General features: G+C 54.1%; 1 pseudogene; it reads right to left on the bottom strand.

Annotated features, from left to right (window-relative positions):
* Nucleotides 1-12,862: 12,862 nt before the first annotated feature.
* Nucleotides 12,863-17,995, bottom strand: LOC143384273 (sialic acid-binding Ig-like lectin 12; annotated as a pseudogene).
* Nucleotides 17,996-18,646: the final 651 nt, after the last annotated feature.

Below are 18,646 nucleotides of genomic sequence, written 5' to 3'. Positions count from 1 at the left end.
TATCGCCTGACTGTCCCACTAGGACATAAGCTCGAGTAGGCAGAAATTGTTGTCACTACATGTCCTGGCTGTGTCCTCCAGGCTTGAAATATTGAGGGCATCATATTCACCCGTGAGCGGTCATTTAATCAGGGACAAGCACGTGGGGGGGCCTCGGAGTTCCACAGGTTAGACATAGAGATCACTTTGTAAGATGTGGCTGATGTGGATAAACAGGTGACACTGGCACCCCCAGAGCAGGAGAGTCCCATGTGCTCCACATCCCTGCCAAGGGGTGATGAAGGTGTGTGTGTGTGTGTGTGTGTGTGTGTGTGTTAGGGCCTTACCATGATTTTAATTTGTATTTCCCAGAGGGGTAATGTTATTTTCTATTTGTATAAACCATTTGGAAATGTTTCTGTGTTGTGGGGACCAGTGTAAAGTCCATATTCATTAAAATAAAATTTAGTTGTTTTTTACCTTTTATTTTTCTTGTTTAATAGCAGATGTGCCTTTGGGCTTTAGGGCTTTCCTAATGTTGCTGAGGCTGGCCTCACACCTGCAATCCTCTTGCCTCAGCCTCCTGAGTCACTTGGATTACAGATGTGTGCCACCACACCTGACATAATGCTTTTAATATTGAGAGAAGTTCTTAGAATTTTAAGTGAAATTCAATTTAACATTTTTTAAAAATCAAGAGCTGGGTTTGTGGCTCAGCGGTAGAGTGCTTGCCTCCCACCTATGAAGCACTGGGTTTGATCCTCAGCACCACATAAAAATAAACAAAATTAAGGTATTGTGTCAATCTAAAACTAAAAATTGTTTTTTTAAAATATGGCTAATGATTTTTGATACAGCTTAAGAAATATGAGCCCCACAAGGTGGTAAATTATTCCTTTTTGCTTCTAGGAGCTTCAATGTTTTACAGTCACACTGAAGTCTATATATACCAAATTGATATTTGGGTGTGATATGAAATGTGGATCCAGGATAAAACATCCTCTTTTGTTTAGATTTCTAATGACTTTGGCACCAATTATTAAAAACACCATTTCTCCCCTGAATCCCTATGGCCCTTAATCACCCCCCAGTTCTCTGTGTTCAAGGTCTTTATTTAGGTGCCCTGTTCTGTCCCAGTGGCCTATTTATCTCTGCTTCCACCAAAACCAGTGTCTTAGTTACTCTAACTTCATCCAAGTGAAAGTCAGGCATCTTCAGGATTCCAGCTTTCCATTACTGCAATAATGTCTTGTATTTTCAGCTGTTTTGCATTTTCTTATAACTTGGAATCAGCTTGTGAACCCCCCTCCACACACACACCTGCCAGAATTTTGATTGGAATTTATTGAACTTAGGAAAGGTTTGGGGTGAAATGACCACAAATGTGGTACAATATTCTTTTAATTGTTTTTGAGAAAATTCACATGAAATAATAATTATGGTTTTACCATTTTAAGGTGTAATTGTCAGTGTCATTAAAGACAGAGGTTTCAGTTTGGAGTGTCATGGTGGGGACCCTGGCATGGACGTTCCTGCTGGTGGGCAGCTCCACTTCCCTGTGGTCCTGGTATCTGGCACATCCTCAGCACGATGCTGGCCTCCAGAATGAGCTGCTGCTCCTCTCTCCACACTTTATGGGGAGATTGAGGTTCACGTTAGCCCCCCATGATCAGTAGAGGTGACCAGTGAGGCCATCTGGGCAGGACTGTCCTGGTGGAGGTCTGGGGTTAGGGACTCATCTTCTTGCCAGTGTGGGGTCTGCTCAGAGGCTCTGCCTGCTCATGGCTCAGCCTGTGTAGGTTGCAGGTTCCAGGAATCTGTCCCCTCACCAGGTGGGGCCACTCATTAGCTAGGACTGTCCCAGGGGCTCAATTAATCCTCTTCATTTCTCTAAAGTCACTGGGATATCCTCATTTTCATTTACGACTTTCATGATGTGAGAGTCTCTACTTGGTCAGTCTAGCTACACGTTGGTCAATTCTGTCTGATTTTTTAAGAAGCAGTTTCTTGTTTGCTTGATTTTCTGTTACTTTTCTGTCCTGGTGTCATGGTGTCTGTGGTGACCGTGGTTCTCCTCTGTTAGGTTTGTACTTTGGTCTTTGCCTGACGTCAGGTGGCTGGTTGGAGACCTTTTCTCCCAGGTCAGCTCTTAGGCTCACGTTTCTCTCCAGCTCTGCCCCCTGGACCCCTGGATCCTCACGCTGTGTCCCGCTGCTCCTCATCTCCAGGAATTGTCGGGTCTCCCTGGGGAGTTCTTCTTACCCACGGGGTGTTCGCGGTTGGTGTAGGATTTCCACATCCGTGTGGCTCTCTGCTCTCCTCTTAGGATGGAGTTCTGGTCTCGTTCCATCATGATAGGAAAAGATGCCGCGCGATTCCAACCTTATAAAATCCATGACGACCTGTGTGTGGCCCAGGGGTCCTCCTGCCCCAGCAGATTATCCTGTTGATAAATCTCCTTCTGAGTCCAGGTTTGTCCTTTCCGTGAGACTGCAGGGTGACGTCCCCCTCATCCTGGCTGCCTGGCCCTTGGGCACAGACCCAGGCGTGTGGGGACCATTAGGAAGCTCCCTTTGCTGATTTTGTGGGTGATGGGCTGGAGGTTGAGGGGAGCCCAGAGGTGGGGAGAAGGCTGCAGGAATGGTCTTGGGAACAGAGGTCACAACTTGGACCTGGAGGTGGGGAAGAGGGTACAGATCAGAAGTTGGGGACTGTGGGAAGGGACCACAAGAGAGAAAGAGGGACAAGTGAAACAAAACCCTGGCCAGGCCCATGCGAGACTTCTCCTTATAGAAACATTATCTAATACTTCCTATCTGCTAACTGGGACTTCAGCGGGGTTTTCCCCTGTGACCACAGGACACTCACTGGATCAGGGGGCAGGTGCAGAGCAGCATACAGCTGGTACCTTAGGGGATTGTTATGGTTTGGGTATGAGTTGTTCCCTGGAAATCTCCTGTGCCAATGCAGGAATGTCACAGGTGAAATGAGGAGACTGTGGCACTGTCACCTGATCTGTGGGTTAGGCCATGTGATGGGATAATAATTTGAGGGATTACTGGGTGGTGATGGGAGGCATGTGGGGCTGGCTGGAAGAAGCAGGTCCCTGGGGTGTGCCTGTGGGGCTTTTACTTGTCCCTGGCTCTGCCCTCTCATGTGCTCTCCTCTGCCCTGGGATGAGCAGCTGTCCTCCTCCACGCCCTTCTGCCACGATGTCCCACCTCACCTTGGCCCCAGAGCAATGGAGTCTGCCCACCACAGACTGAACCTCTGACTTGATTCCCAGATAAACTTCTCTTCCTCTGAGCTGTTCTCACCAGGTGTTTGGGCCACATCAGTGAAAACCTGACCCAGTGAATTAGAAAATTGAACAATGATCTCAGCAGCACGTGGCACTCAACTGAATGCACTTTGACCAGTCCCCCAAAGCTGACTGCTGCTGGACCCTTACCACACCCAGACATGCACTAGACTGGTGTGCCACTTCCCTGAATCCGCAAGATGAACCCGTGAGCTAAGTGGTCCTGTTATCCCCATTTACAGATGTGCAAAGGGAAGAAGGAAGAGATGGAGCTGTGAAGCAGGCATTAGAGTCCTGGAGCTCTGACTTCAAGTTTCCATCCCCATCACCATCATCACCATCACCATCACCATCACCATCACCATCATCATCACCATCACCATCATCATCATCACCATCATCATCATCATCATAACTATCACCATCACCATTACCATCACCATCACCATCACCATCACCATCATCATCACCATCACCATCATCATCATCACCATCATCATCATCATCATAACTATCACCATCACCATTACCATCACCATCACCATCATCATTACCATCACCACCATCACCATCATCAGCAGCATCACCATCACCACCATCACCATCACCATCATCATCACCATCATCATCAAAGTAGCATTCATAGAAAGAGAGTGTGTGTGTGTGTGTGTGTGTGTGTGTGTGTGTGTGTGTTTACTTGAATGTACACACAGAAAGGAGAGTCTAGCAAGGACAGACACAAGATGTGAGGATTACCTTATTCTTACTCAATTTTACTGCATGTTGAATTCTGTTTTCCTAAAATCCATGTGTTGAATCCCTAACCCCCAATACAGTGGTATTTGGAGACAGGCCTTTGGGAGGTGACTGGTGTCACTGAGGTCATGAGAGTGGAGCCCTCACATAGAACTGTAAGGGTCCGGCGAACGTCGGAGGACGAGACCACCAAGTGACCAACTCATGCAATAGCAAAAGGAGTTTATTGAGGATCCAATCCAGCACACTGGGGCTCCGTGCTCACTCAAGAAGGGAGAGCAGCCCAGAGCCCTGGGCAGGGCTTGAGCAGTGTTTAAGTACACTTTTTGGGGAAGGCGGGGACTTTGCTTACATCACAGTCTCCTTTAACAAATCATCATACACCGCAGGAAAATCAAACAACAATTCTTAGACATGATTAGTACATTCATTGGCGGGAACAGGTTGGGCGGGGGTGATTGGTCACTCCTAAGCAGGGTACACATTCAAACTGATTGGTTTTGGGCCCTGAATGCCTACGTGCCAGGCTACACAGGGTCCTAGGTTATTAAACAACCAGAGAGTCAGGGGGAATATTTACTGGGCAGTTCTGGGTGTTGTCCTAACAGCTACAGGAATTTCAGGTTTTGGGGGTAGCAGAGGAACTTAACAATACCTGGTCCTTTACTTTTTAACTCAGGCCTTGCAGCTTAGAAACTTTACAATGCCAGTTCTTTTACACTTTAACTTCAATTTCTTTTACTCTTACAGGACTAGTAAGAGGAAGCACTGTCACCAGGGGGCAGAGGAGCGACGTATGCAGTTGAGGGGAGAATTAAAGAATGTCCACACACTTCTGCCCTTTTGAAAGCTTTATTCCCGCAAATCACTCAATACAATTTCACTCTGTAGGTTCTTAACGAAGAAAGAGACAATCCTTAATGCCAGGCCCTGCAATGGTCATAGTCAATTCACAGCAAACAATTCTAGATTAATTAATTCTAGGCTCTGCAAACACACTTAATCATCAGGGTCAGGACAGACATCCCCTCGGGGTGCTAAGTTCTAAAGTCTCAGGCCTTAGGCTTTACGTCCAGCAGATGCCCACTCACTCAGACCACAGTGATCAGCTCCTGACACAAGGCAGGCTTCTCCTGGCGTGGAGTGGACGACCAGTCAAGGAGAGATACAGGGAGAAGTTGCAGCTCTCACCAGGGTCCAGACAAGATAAAGAGTTAGAGGGTGGTGAGGATCAGGAAATGATGACAAGTGATGGGACGTCAGTCCAGGTCCTCGTCAGGCCCTCCAGCTGAGTGCATCCTTGTTTCCACTGACTGAATCCCTGTTCATTAGCTCTATTGCTTATACTAAATTTAGAGCTTTTGACCTCCCTTTCAACCCTTATCATCTACCCCTGGATTTCTCCATGACGTCATTTACCTGGGGTCCCAAACATCTGGTCTGCTGGTCTCCACCCTGAGCTTCTCCCCTTCCCTCTTATCAGCCCAGGACAGCCTGCCAGGGCTGCACTCTGTTATCAGGTGAGGGGAGGTGACTTGTCTGAGGCCACACTGGAGGGAGGGCCCCCTTAGGTGAGCCACTGACACTGCAGGTTTCAAACTGGAGTTTTAAATGGAGTTGCTTAGGCTCAGGCCTCAGGCCATCCTCCAAACACCAAAGAGCTTGGTCCTCTTTCTCCACAGTGTGAGACAGGAAGAGGAGAAGATGCTCATCTAAAATCCAGGGGGAAAACCCTCACCAGGAAACAAATGGGCCAGCACCTGGAACCTGGACTTTTAGCCCACAGAACTTGAGAAGTAAATTTCTGTTAAGTCACCCAGTGCACAGTGTTTTGTTGCAGCAGCTCAAACAGACCAAGACAAACTGTGTGCTTACTACTATAAAACAATAGCATTGCAAGATTGAAGGGGAGCAGGCTGGGTTGGGACCCTAAGGAGAATGAGGGCAGAGTGTGGGACAAGAATGTAGCTCTCGGGGCTGGGGCTGTGGCTCAGTGGTAGAGAGCTTGCCTAGCATGTGGGAGGCACTGGGTTTGATTCTCAGAACCACATAAAAAATAAATAACTAAAATTAAGGTCCATTGACAACTAAACAATATTTTAAAAAATATATGGTTTGAAGGCAAAGGAACATCTTTGAATCGTCATGAGAAAAATGTGTAGAAGTGGATATTAATTGAATGAATAAGTAACCACCAGGAGGAGGAGAAGGAGGAGGAGGAGGAGGAGGAGGAGGAGGAGGAGGAGGAGGAGGAGAATGCAGCCCTGGGACAGGTGAGAGGGGAAGTGTCCTTGGGATCCTTGGGGACAGCAGGAGGATGGAGTTTGTAAGGTGACACTGGATGGCTTCCTGCCTTTGCTGGTCCTGCACCTGGTCTGACCTCCTCCTGAGCTGTGAAGCCCAGGTCTTGTCTGAAGCTGAAACAGTCCCCACCTCCATCACACCCCGGGGAGGGTGGCTGTGCCCACCTGTGCCATCTCACATGGCCGGGTTCTGTGGAGACAGGACTGTTCCTCTCAAGTAACAGGAAGGTGGCTGTGGATACCTGTCCCAGAGATTTAGGAAGGGGAAGGCGATGGGGTCCAATGCTCCCCCTTCCTCCTCAGTCCTGGCTTTTAGGACCTGGGCACCCTGACCTGGCACTCACAGGGCACATTTAGCCTGACAGCTCTCTCCACCATCACCTCCGCTCCAGGGAGGTCACAGGAAAGGTGCGGTGGGAGCCGTGGTCGTGGGGCCCTGGTGTGAGGGACACTGGGGAGCGGGGCCTTCTCAGGCCTGGGGGAGAGGCTTGTGCTGCCTCGGGAAGGCGCGTGGCCTCTCTGTGCAGCGGGATGCCCCTGCCTCAGGGGTGTGGGCTGAGCCTACAGTGAAATGGGGTCAATCAAGGGAACTGAGGGATTGTTGGAGGTGGGGTGTGGCTTCCTGAGTGTGGTCAAGGAGGGCCTGGCTGAGAAGGGAACTCCAAACTCCATGACTCCGCCCACACCACAGGTTGGCTCCACCCACTGGCCACACGGAGGGGAGGGGCTTGCAGGCTCAGCTCCTGATTGGCTCTGGTGGCTGCTCCACGCGGCACTGGAGCCATCTGTCCCACTGGTTGTCAGTGGAGTAAGAGTTTGGAGCGGCTGATTGGCTGCGGGGTGGGTGGTCCCTGTGAGGTCCAGGGTGGCCCAGGGCTGAAGTGAAGCCCCCCACCCCGTGCCCTGCACTGCAGAAGAATGGTGACTGGCCCCCTGGAGAGGCGGTAGGATCTGCGTGGGGTCCCGCAAACTGGGCTGCAGGATGCCGGGTTGGTCTCTGATGGGCCACTGCAGCCAGCCAGGCAGCCAGGCAGCCACCGGCCGTCCAAGCCCCGCGTCCAAGACCCGCACCACCACCCTGCGGGGCTCTCGGATGTGCATGACCAGCTCCTGATGGTCGGACCCCAAGAGCACAGACTCCTGGTCAATTCGCTCAGAGCCCATCCATTTACTGGTCAATGGTCCCTTTTCAGCATGTCCCCCTCAGTCACCTGGAGTTGCAGAAGACAGTCAGTGGGTCACCAGTCACAAGGCAGCCAGTGTGTGCTAGTGACCAAGTCACTGTCCTGAAGGGTGGAAAGCTCGTCCCCTTGAGGATTGGTTCATGTGGTCACCCCCAGCCTGCCAGGCCCAGGCACCATTAGGTTCCACTTTTGTCTTCCTAAGATAGTCCTGCTCTAGGTCACCAGTCCCCAGCCCTGTGCCTGACCCAGGGGCAGGGCAGGTAATGGGTTTCACTGCTGCCCATCTGTTCCCCTAGAAGGTCTCACTTTGGGACAGGCACCCACAGGGCGTCAGGGGTTGTCTGCTGTCCCACTCCACCCCTTGTCCCTTCTGCCTCAGTCATGTTCTTATCCTGTCTGCTCTGGGGTCATGGGAAACCCAAGTCTCAACCTCTTCCTTCATCACCACCTCCTCATCCTCATCCTCCTCCTGCTCTCTGGGGACATGGGTGGTGACTGAGCCACCAGGTGAGCTCTGCAGCCAACAGCCCTCACAGCTGTCCCACGTGTGACACTCTGGTTCCCTCCTGTTCAGCCCCTTCATCAGCACACTGGGCCCCTCCAGGAGCCTGGAGACCTGGCAGGAGAAGGGACACTCTCCAAAGGGATGTTCCTCTGGGGCTGGGGTGGACCAGGAGATGAGAAGAACTTTCCAGACTCCCTGAGGGGCTCTCAGAACATCCTGTGAGTTCACCACACCTTCATGGGACCCTCAGAGCAGGGCTAGGACAGGGGCTCCAGGGACAGATCCACTTCCCAGTGCTCCTGGGCTCCCTGCTGGCCTGGGACCTAGGACCCCCCCTTAGCCTCCTGCCTCTCTACTCCCCAAACCTGTAGGGGGCCAGTCTCCTCTCACCTGGCCTGGCTGGTCCTTTCCTGCATTCCTGAGCAAGCTGCCTGGCCCTGTCCATTCTGCACTGGTCACTCTGAGCGTGGATGCACCTGGTGCTCCAGGTTGGGCCAGCACCAGGGTCGCGAGGTCATGAGGTCCCTGGATCTCAGCAGCAGGAGGAGAATGGTGTCAGTGAGCAGGGCAGCTGGGCCCTGGGAGCTGAGTCATCCAGATGGCAGACAGTGGCCAGAGGCACAGTGACACTGTCATTTCTCTCCTACCAGGACATTGGGTCTGGCTAGCCTGAGGGCCAGAGCTCCAGTGTCCCAGGGCAGAGTGAAGGAGCCCTCAGGACCCAGGGTGGCTGCTGCCCTGCTGTGTGTGTTGTAGCATGAGCGGGTCCTGCCTGTGTCCATGGCCAGGGTTTGTGTATTGTGGTGTGTTTGTGTTGGTATCTGTGGGCTCTGTTTGTGTCTGAGGTAGGTGTGTGTGTGCATATGTGGTGTGCACATCAGCATCTAGAGTGTATATGTGTCCTGCATGTGTGTCTGCATGTGTGTCCATGGTCGTTGTGCACATGTCTGAAGTGTGCATGTGGATTTTTGCATGTTTGAGCTGTGATGTGTCTGAGGTGTGTATGCATCTCATCTGTTAGTGCATGTGTGTGTCTGAATGAGGAATATTGTGAATTTTGAGATGTGCCTGTTTATATTTGTGAATGTGTGTTTGAATTTGTGCGTGGGGGTGCATGTGATATGGTCACTCTCTGTATGTGCATATTGAATTTCTTTGTGTCTGTGTGTGTATATCTGTGGTCTCTGTGTGTGTTTGTGTGGATTTTGTGTGCATATGTTATGTGTTGCATTTGCAAATATTAGTTTCTCAGGGATGATGTCCATGGGGGACATATTGAAGAGTCCAGTCCATCCCTCATTCCCCATAAAAATAATCCTATTTTGTTTCACTCCAAACTTCTTGTCACCAACCAGAATAATATGCAACACATTTAGTTATTATTTACCTGTCTTTCTCAATATTAAGTTGTGTACCCAATGATGATTTTGTATCTCTTCTGCTTACTGCTGAATCCTTAGAAAAATGTGTGTCATATGTGAGGTGCTCACTAGTTACTTTACGAATGGTAAGGAAATACAGAAATGCAAAATGAGATTGCTTCTTCAAGGGATGACTCTGTGCTCTTAGAGCATCCTGTCTGCAGTGATCTGATCCCAGCCTGCTGTGCCTGTGTGCTGTATGACCATGCCCTAAGGGGAGATGGAGAAGGGCAAACCATTCCTCCCACACGTGCACCTGCCTTCTGTCTCCTGGAGGCCCTTGGTGCCCACACAGTGAGCTGGTTTCCTAGTTCATCCACAAATTCCTATCAAAACACTTGTGTTCCTTTCTCTCCTTTCTGGATCTCTCATTAGTAATGAGTGAAGTAAAATAGCAATGTGTTAATTTTCCCTGTGTGACAGTCATGGTGGTGTCCCTCTTTGGGGAAAATCGTCCTTGGATGGAGTAGTGAAGGAACCCAGCTGTGCCTCTGTGCACGGGGTCCCTGCTTGGTCTATGCTCTTGGCCTTAGAGACAGCGCCCCAGGCCTCCAGGTGGAGCAGATCCTGGGGAGGCCACAGGTGAGGAGGAAGCTGGCCCAGGTGGCCCCCACGCAGGCAGGGACCAGAAGGAGAGGGGCACAGGGAGGTGGGGGATGCAGGCATGAGGTCCCCGTGCCCAGGTCTCAGTGGCACCCAGACTCCCTGCCCCTCCAGGACTCTGGGCTCAGGTCAGCCTGGGCCGAGAAGAAACTGCAGGATGCATCTGGGCAGAAATTGGGCTGGGGCCTCTGGTGCCTGAGACCACCAGGCAAGATGGACTCTCCAGACAGAAATGGGGGAAGACAGAGGGGAACCTCTGAGGGGAAAGAGGGGATAAATTCAGACCAAGAGGGGGAAGCCCTGCGGGTGTGGGCTGCCTGGAGCAGGCTGCTCACCAGAGCCAACGTGAGTCTCCCAGGGTCTGGGCGTGCTCTAAATGCCATTGTGACTCATGCTCCTTACCAATGCTGTCCCAAGACAGCACGGCCACTCCCACCTGGTCACTGAAGATGTCCCTGGCTAACCCCTCGTCACCTCAGGACAGCCTGAATCCCTAGCTAACACCCCCGGGGCCAAGAAGCCCCAGACTGGACACACACCCACAGGGTCCTGGACACCCTGGACCAGCTCACAACAGCGTGTCACCAGGACCCTCTGTAACCCACCTCTGCACAGGACTGTGGCCAAGGCTCTGCTCAGGGACCTCCATCCACCAGGAGTCTCTGGCCCAGGGACATCCCTGCAGAGGGGCTGCCACTGACCGTGGTGCTGAAACAGGATCAGGATCAGCTCAACTGCCCCAGCTCTGCAGAGGGCTGAGCCCAGAGCCTGAGGAGCCCAGTGTGGCCCAGGAGGGGACGGCCAGGCCTGCTTCAGAGGCACAGGTAAAGTCACGGGGGATCAGACATCAGAGGTGGGTTGTGCTGAGCACCCCCTGCAGCTGCCTGTCCCCCTCAGGCAATGTCCTCCTGAGGGCAAGGTCATCTGCCCCCCTGGCTGGGCCACAGGGAAGGGGCTGTGCTTGATGAGGCCCTCTGCTGGCCCCTGAGCTGCCCCTTTACCATCTTGCTTCTCACCAGCCTCATGACTTTGACCAAGAAGAAAACTGAGGGTCAGAAATACCAGTCGCCATGGCTCAGGCCTGATGGGGAGGGGACCACCTGTGACCACGGATTCAGCTCTGATTGGCTCCCCTTCCAGGAAATGTCGGTCCTGCCTGAGGCCACCAGAGGGATCCTCTTCTACCAGGAGCCCACGTGGCTGCCTTCTGCTGCTGGCCATGGGTGGGGGCCGTGGTCCTGAGGGACCTGCCACTGTGGGGTGGTGGCTGCTGAAGGGACAGAAGAGGCTCTGTCTCCGTGGGTCCCTCCAGTCCAGGGTCCCGACCAGCTGGCCTCGTCCACTTCTCAGAGTCCCTCTGTGTCTTGCACCATTTACAGGTTCCTAGTTGTGCTGAGGCGGGAGGAGCAGGGGACATGGGACAGTGCCAACTTCTTAGGACCAGAACCCTCACAGCCACCTCCCAGTGTCTCAGCAGTGAAGTCGAGCTGGTCACACCTGCCACCAGCCTGGACAGGAGCCTGACTCAGCCGCCCTGCTGAGGACCTGGGAGTGGCGTCCAGGCCACAGGTGCTTTTCACTCACGGCCAGAGTCCACCACTGTTTACTGGTCCTCATGAATTTCTGGCATAATGCTCTCCCTGCCGTGGTTTTGTGCTGCTTGGTGCATGTTGGGCAGTTACGTCCTGAACTAGCTTTCATTATTATAATGGGGCTTTCTAGAAGGACAGTCATGAGCTCTACTTCACCACTCTACCCAGCATCTGCCTTTGAGCTCATTCTGAAGGGCATGGAGGTTTTAGCCTACCTGTGGGCAGCTCTGAGTTCTAGAAAGTTCTGTCAGTGCTAGCCTGCAGTTTGCCTGTGGCAGGACATAAAGGAGCTGGGAAGGCTGAGTAGGAGAGAGGAGGGATGGAGAGAAGGAGGCTGGGAGTGGAGGGAGGTGGTGCAGGTCAGGAGAGAGCGCCCCCTGCAGGGTGTGGGCAGAGGGAGCCTGAGCTGCTGACTCAGTGTCTGTGCTCAGGGGCCTCTGGACTAAGGTCAGCAGGAAGGACCAGGATGCACAGTCATGGGCTCCTGCAGGTGCATGCTGGGAGCACCTCTGCTGACCTCACAGTCACTGTTGCACTAATGCAGACCTGGAATCTGGTACATGGAGGGCAGAGTGGCTGGCCTGTGTCCCAGGGTTCATCAGGAGGGAGCACAGGTGTGATCCAGGTCTCTGGTGGCAAATTCTCAGAAAATATAATTACACCAGGAATCGCACAGCTCACCCTGTGCCTCCTGTCCACCCCAGGCTCCTGCCCAGACCTGGGACCCCACTTTCTCTTTACTCTGCAAACAGGGCTGTTACAGACCCCTTCTCTATGGGGTGTCAGTCTCTCATTCCTACGAAGGGTTGGATGCTGTCCCCTAGCAGCTCAGGCAGCTGAACTAAGATGGCTCCTGTGAATTTGCAGGGACACAAAATAAAACACAGAATTTACCTTCACAGAAGCTTCTGGACAGATTCCCTGGCTCTTGGCCTCAGGTTCCCCAAAGGGGAGAGCAACAGAAAGTCCCAAAAGGCTGATATGAGAGAGAGAGAGAGAGAGAGAGAGAGAGAGAGAGAGAGAGAGAGAGAACATTTGGAAGTCATATTTTATTTTGGGTACTCTGTTTGTAGAAAGTTCTAGCAGAGGGGCAGGACTAGAAGGGAACAGGTGAGTGGAACTCCACCCTAGGGACATGCCACACAGAAGCCCTCCTTGCTGTCCCCTTGGGTCTCTGACCAGGCCACAGGAATGCAGGGTTGGCCAGAGCCTGGGGCATCAGGACTGGAGGGCGTGGTCACTCAGTGTGGCTCCACAGCAGGCGTCCTCTGCTGAGTCCAGGCTCCTGCTGGTCCCTCCCTGTGCCCTGATCTCTGAGTACTGGGTGGAGGTGTCCTCTGCAGGACTTGCCCTGTGGACGTTGCGGGAGGCCCGGTGAAAGCTGAGGGTGGCGTAGTGCAGCTCCTGCTCCTGCCCCAAGTCAGGGCCATCTCCTGAGGAGCTGCAGGGGTCAGCAGGGCCAGGCAGCGGGGGCTCCTGCCAACACCCCTGTGTGGAGAGCAGAGAGGGTCACACAGGGCAGGGTGGGGAAGCTGGAGGGGCTGGGCGGGGTCCACTCTGGCAGGACCCTCCTGCCCCTCCTCCTCCTCCCCAGGTGGCCTGATGCCTCACAACACAGGAGTCCCCTCTGCTCCCAGTCCTGCTCTGCATTCACAGACCTGGGTGCAGACCCCTGTTCTGCCGTCTCACAGACCCGGGAACTGACTCAGAGGAGGGGCTTCCCCTCACGCACCCTCCATCCCAAATGCCACTGGGGCCCTGGGCCTCTGTGCCCAGCACTGGGTGACAGGAGGGGGCAGTACAGAGGGAGCCCTGTGGGTGTCAGAGGGGGCCAGTGCGGATTGCTGAATAGGCAGGTGATGGCCCATGGCTATTGCAGAGGACAGGGAACAGATGACCACAGAGGTCCTTGTCTTGTAAAGCTCAGGTGAGGAGACACGGGGACTGCGGCGGCCACCAGGTTTGGGGAGCTGTGCCCACAGGAGCCTGGGCAGCCATGGAGAGGGGCCGAGCTGCCTGGAGGGTTTGGAGATGCAGCCCTACTCTGCTGCAGGCCCAGCAGCGGAGTCAAGGGTATGGGTCAGGGCTGGTGAGCAGAGGGAGACAGGCAGGGTGAGTAGGGAGGGTGGGAAGTGGGGCCCCGAGAGAAGCTCAGGCTCTGACCCAGCTGCTCCCTGAGACCCTAATGCTTGAGCCCCACTCCCCCAGGGCAGGGTTTACCCAGCCCTATCCTGTGACCTCCCTAGGCTGCCCCAGAGCTGGATCCGTACTGTCACATGCACTGAGACTTGGTTTGCACAATAACTCCACTTGAACCTTCCTTTCTCCATCTGAAAGAAGTACAGGCCACTGTCACTGTCACATGCAACTATCAGATGCACAGAATACTGTGTCTCTGATGCTCAGGGAGCAGTTGTTGGTTCCTGGGTCCCGAGGACCTCTGAGGAACCTGTCCTGGGTCTCTTCCTGCACTGTCCAAGTAGGGTGGTTGGTGGCCACTGGAGAGTCATGGTCTGTATTGGCCCCTGCACGGAACCAGTAGCCAGAGACCAGGTCACTCCCTGAGCCAGGGCAAGAGAAGCTGCAGGGCACCAGGACACACACAACCTCCTGCACCGTCACGGACTTCGGCACATCCACACCAGATCCCGGATCCTGAGCCAGACACCCCGGGGGAAGCCGAGGACCATCATTGTGTCCCCTCCCTGGTCCCTCTGCACAGGCCCCCTCTACTGCCCACAGCAGGGACAGCAGCAGCCGCAGCATCGGGGAGGCAGAGGGTCCTGGGCTCCTGGGACTGAGCAGAGCAGCCAGAGCCTGCTGAGGGAAAGCTGCAGGACCCACGGAAGCTGGGGAGGGGCCGAGGTCTGGGAAGTTCTCAGAAGAGGAACCTCAGACCCGCCCTCCAGGGGAACTTGCCCTTCTGCACAGAATGGACGGAAACCCACCTCCAGGGCCCAGAGACCCACTCAGAGGGGAACCAGGGCCCCATCTGCCCCTTTCTCTGGGCTTCCTGGATTCCAGGGGCCTGGGCGGGAAATGTGTGCACCACCCACCGTTCCTTTAGGATCAGCCATGCACATCCTGTCTGGGGTCAGACAGGGACCTCTGAGGTCCCCTGAGGCCCAAGAGATGGGAACACCACGTCTAGGAGTGCTCCTGCCCAGGCTGAGGTGCTGCTGTGCCCCTTATTTTGCACCAGGAATGGTCCCTCCCTGGGTTGGCATGAGGAAGTCACAGGGTGGTCCCAGGCTGTCTCTCAGCCTTGCTCAATTCCACCCCTAGGACCCTGGCCACCTGGGCAGGCACTTCATAATATTTGACTGGGACATGGCGGAGCTCCTGCCCCCTAGTGGGTGGAGGCCAGAGATGCGGCTACCATCTGACCCTGCAGAGAGCAGTCCCCCAGCATCAGGTCAGCAGGGTCAAGAGCACCAGGTTGAGGAGCCCTAGAGGCAGCCTGTGCAGCCAGGTGTGGGCATCGGGGGCTAGAAGGCGGGCAGCGTCCTGGTGACGGGTGCAGGCAGCCATCGCTCCCTCACTCCCAGTGAACACAGTGGCTTCTGCTCTCTGGCCTCAGAGCCCAGCAGCCAGCTCCGTCCATGTCCTTGAGGGCCTCCCCAGGCCAGGGACTCAGACAAGTTGCCAATGAGCACTTAGCTGTGGATCGAGGCCTCATGTGAGACGGGACGTGGTCTGTCCTCTCTGAGGACTGGAGGGATATTCCCAGAGACAGGGCCCTGCCAGGGGGTGACCTGGCCAGGGGCACAGCTGGGTGGGGCCCTCCTCGGGGCCCGCCTTCTCCCTGCTCACCTGCCCTTCTCACCAGGTGGTGCTCAGCCCACCTGCAGGTCTTTTCTCATCTCTCACCTCCCAGCACCCTGGCCTGCCCCACGTGGTCGCGCTGTCCCCGATGGAGCCCACACCTGCGGCTGCTGTCAGCTGCTTGATGCTCTGAGAGGAATGTCCCCGTCCCCACCTGTTCCTGTGCTGAAGTCCTAACCCTGAGGTGATGGAGTTCAGGGGTGGGGCCTCGGGAGGCCATCAGGGCTGAGAGTGGAGCCCTCCTGAGTGGGTCACTGTCCTTGGAGTAGAGAAGCACCTTGGCCTCCCACCACGGGAGGCCACTGTGAGCAGAGGCCACGTGGACCAAGAGGGCCCTCGCCAGACAGACCCCACGGGTGCACTGCTCTGCCCACTGCCAGGCTGGAGAAGGGTCCTGCCTCCTCCATCCTCAGCGCAAACCTCTGCCCCGAGCTGGGTGTGATGGTGGACAGGGCGGCCCAGGAAGGTCCTCTCTGTGGGTTGATTTCATACGTCACCTGCCTGAGCAAGGGCTGCCCAGGTGGTGGCCTAACAGTATCTGGACGTGCCCTGCCCCTCCTCCCACACGGGGTCTCTGCTGAGTGTCCCAGGAGCTGAGTTTGGCCCGACTCCAACACGATGCAGCGTTTGCAGGTGCTGAACAGCACGTGGTTCCCATCAGGGTCTACAGATTTATGTTTTAGGTAGCAGTTTAAAATACATCTGATTTAAATTAAAACAGAGTAGACCCGTTTTCAGAGCTGGTGTGGCTCTCAGAACACTGGAAGCCCCAGACCTTCCCCTGGTCCCGCCCCTCCCCTTGTGATGGACATCTCACTTTGGCATGGAACATGGGTTACAGTGAAGACATCATTATCAGTCCTTTACCAATGAGTCAAGTCCATAGCTGATTTGTGCTGCCCACTGCCCTCCTCCCTGGCCCCCCAGGACGCCACATCCCCTTCAGCCTTGTGTCCTGGCTTCCCTGGGCTGGGCTGGCCTGGGTGGCTCTGAGCTGCAGGGGCAGTGATTTGTAGGGCGCCCTCTACTGGAGCTTCCTGGCGCTCTCCTCCTGTTCAGACTGGAGCCAAGCATTTGGAGAAGAATTGAGCTGTTCACTTTATCCTCTCAAAAATGGAAGTCAAGCGTGCATCTGGGATCTTAGCAAGTAAAAAAGTAAATTAAAGGACTGATTTGGAGTATGGGCCAGGTCTCTGAGAGAAGCTAGGCTAAAGGCTTTTCAGCAACGGTCCTGGATGAACGTTCAAGTTTATCATTAGTCAGAGAATAAAGAGCAATTCTCAATTCCACCACCTGTTAGAGGCAGACTCACTCTCATCACAGAGATATGCCCCTAGCACACTAAGTATGACTGTTATATTGATCACCTATTTGTATTTAATAGCGATGTCTAATCATGAAAAAAAAATATTTGCATTCCATTCTGACGATATTTTTCATTTGTGACTTTAAAATTCTCTGGGTTTAATTTTGGAGACATCTTCCAAGAGGATTGGAAATCTGTGTTCAAGGAAAACTGACCTAGTATTTAGAATGAAAAGCACATGCACACACTGGGACACACGCATTGGTCACACACATGCTAAGCCCAGTGACAATATCCAAGGAAGGGAACCCAGTTCCACAACCCTGAGCCCTCCAAGGCATGAAGACACGCAGTTGATTTATTTTAGGCATAAACAGACATCCAAAGATTTGCATTTCAATTTTGTTCAGAGACAATTCTCAGAAAAAGTGTCAAGTTGCTGGGAACAAGAAGTAAGATTTGTTCTGAAATGCTTCTTAGCTTGTGGGTAACTTTGGGGACGTGGGTTGGTTTACACTGGACCACCACAAATGCGGATAATGCCCTGTGGTAGAGGTGGGGATGGCCGTGCGGTCACTAGGTGATGGGAGCGTCCCAGTCCTGTGGTTACCCACAGGACCACCACCACCCTGTGGTCCCCTGGCAGGGAACGCACCTGCACTGAGTTTAGCCTGGGTGTCTGACCCAGCTGCTGTGAGCCCCTAATGCTTGAGCCCCAACTCCCCTCAGGGCAGGGTCCCACCCAGCTCTGCCCTGCTGCCTCATGACCTCCCTGAGGCTGCCTTGACCTGGAGCCTTACCTGTCACATGCACTGACACACTGTAATGTGTGTAAGTGTGTCTCAAGTCTCCTCTCTTCACCCGAAAGTAGTAGGACCCCGCGTCCATCTTCCTGGCGTCTCTGATGCTCAGGGAGCAGTTGTCGGTTCTTGGGTCCCCAAGGAGCTGGAACCGGCCCTGGGTCTCCTCCCGCACCTTCCTGTCAGGGACGTTGGTGGCCACTGGAGCATCCGTGCTCTTGTCCTGACGCCGGAACCAGTAGCCATGAGCTGGGTCTCTGTTAGTCCAGCTGCTCCTGGGGTAGGAGAATGGCAGGGCACATGGACACACAGGCCCTCCTGCACTGTCACCTCCCTGAGCACCTCCAGGGTGTAACCCCCCTGGCCCTCCACCCGCCCACAGCCCCGCAGCAGGGGCAGCAGCAACAGCAGCAGCAGCATGTCTCCGGGGCCACAGGGGAAGTCTGCCCCCAGAGCTCCTCTCTGTAAAGTTAGCAGCTACAAGACAGGGAGGAGCCCCACAGGAAGGGGACAAGGAGGGATGGTGACCTTCTAGAAGAGGAACATCAGCCCGCCTGTACCAGGTGGCCTCCGCCCTTGGAGAGCAGCCCCCACCACCACCCTGTAGCCCTGAGGACAGAGATAGCAGGGACCCACCCAGAACACCCCATCTCCTCCCTCCCTGTTGACATCCTTCCCCTTGGGTGACATTTTCTGCAGTGTGAAATGGCTCCTCTCTAACCAGACTCTTGCACGACTCCTGAGGCCCTCGCTGTTCTTGGAATGAGGCATGAGACTCAGGGTCAGGAACAGCCAGTGTGGTGTCAGCCTCTGGGCAGTGCACACGTCCTCCCTACACACAGCAGACCTGGACAGTCCCCAAGGAGTCACAGTCTAGGGCCTGATGCTAAGTGCCCAGGCACCCAAAGCTTCTGGGGAAAGGAGCTAAGACTGAATATTTGTGTTTTGTGCACTTGAAGACTATTTGGGCACGTGCAGACGTTTAGAAATTTTATACTTTGGGGGCTGGGGTTGTGGCTCAGTGGTAGAGTGCTTGCCTAGCATGTGCGAGGCCCTGGGTTCGATCCTCAG

Source organism: Callospermophilus lateralis, chromosome 18, assembly GCF_048772815.1.
Source record: "Callospermophilus lateralis isolate mCalLat2 chromosome 18, mCalLat2.hap1, whole genome shotgun sequence".
Lineage (NCBI taxonomy): Eukaryota > Metazoa > Chordata > Mammalia > Rodentia > Sciuridae > Callospermophilus > Callospermophilus lateralis.
This window is presented reverse-complemented; position numbering and strand designations above follow the sequence as displayed.